Source organism: Octodon degus, unplaced genomic scaffold (assembly GCF_000260255.1).
Source record: "Octodon degus isolate 3935 unplaced genomic scaffold, OctDeg1.0 scaffold00026, whole genome shotgun sequence".
Classification (NCBI taxonomy): Eukaryota; Metazoa; Chordata; class Mammalia; order Rodentia; family Octodontidae; genus Octodon; species Octodon degus.
The window spans coordinates 3,246,816-3,248,276 of NW_004524602.1; positions in this window are offsets into that span (position 1 = coordinate 3,246,816).

Here is a 1,461-nt window from a genome sequence, read left to right on the forward strand (position 1 = left end):
GCTGGGGGATTGAACCGCGGTCCCTGTGCTTTGCCAAGCTTGTTCCAAGTAGGTGCTTTAGACCACTGAGCCATCTCTCCAGCCCCTGGGTTTCCTTTTAAATAGAGCTATTTGATTTTTTTTTTTTTTTTTTTTTTTTTTTTTTTTTTAGTAGAACTGGGGATTGAACTTAAGCCCTTGCACTTGCCAGGCAAGCGCTTGTTCTACTGAGCCATCTCCCCAGCCCCACTATTTGATTTTAAATCAGACAATGGGTGTTTTGTGATCTACTAGCCACTCAATACAGGGAAAATCTACTACTCAAGCCCAAAGTTAAACTTTTTTATTTTTTTGAGACAATCTCTCATCTTGCAGGATAGTTCAGACTGGCCTTGAACTCACTACGTAGTGTAGGCTGGCTTCAAGCCTGAAGCAATCCTCCTGACTCAGTGCAGAGGTGCACCACCACACCAGGCAAAGCTAAACTTCTAAGAGCCTTTTTAAAGTGAGTCCTGGGAGTGTGCAGTCAGACAGGGAGCCTTTCTCTCGCTACGTTTTCAGCCTGTGCTTACTGGAAACACCCTTCCTAAGCCTGTGACTGTGATTTGCTGACATTCTAATGAAAGGACTTGTCTTTATTGTTCTTTCTCTCACCTGACAATAGACGAGGTCAGACCTGTAAGACTGGATGAAAGGCCAGTCCTAAAGTGATTCATCTTTGAAAACATTGCATTGTTTCACTCTTCATGAGACTCAAAGTTCTCTTTGCAAAGCTCCATCCAGATTTCCATGGTGTCCAGCAGCACCCAGCAGTCCCACATATGGCTAGAGGGAAAGAGAGCAGGCAGCAGTTCAAGCCATCTGTCCTAGAACAAGACATCTGGTCACAGGCCTGTGCCTTTGGTTGGGACTCTTTGAGAGCCATCTGGCCCCTGATCTGACAGAGCTATGAGAATCTAGACACTATTAAGTGTGGTGCGATTTAAGAGATGCCCAAGCCAGTTAGCCTGGCAGTAAAGTTGGCCCCTGGGATAACTGTGAGGTCAACAACTTGATGTAAAAGTATCCATAGACACCCATGTACACAGGCCAGTTCTTTGCGTCCTTCAAAGTATTTCTTGCTAAGCACAGTGCTGGATGACAGTAATATAATTTCTATTGTTAAGGTTGGTTAGGATGCTTTCTTTCTGGCTTAAAAGAACTCCAATCTGTCCATTTCAGTAGCAGAAAAGTGCAGAGAAATTCTGAAGGACACTAGGCTTAGACGCATCCTCAGAGGTAACACAGCATGTGGGAGAACCTAGAGGAAAAGGATCCCTGAATAGGGGAGAGGGTCCTACCTCTGTTTAGTTGGAGATGTTTGGGCTTCTGGTTCATGATGTTTTCCTTACCAGACACAGCCGGGGAGATGGCTCAGTGGAATAAGCACTTGCCTGGCAAGCGCAAGGGCCTGAGTTCAATCCCCAGTTCCACCAAAAAAAA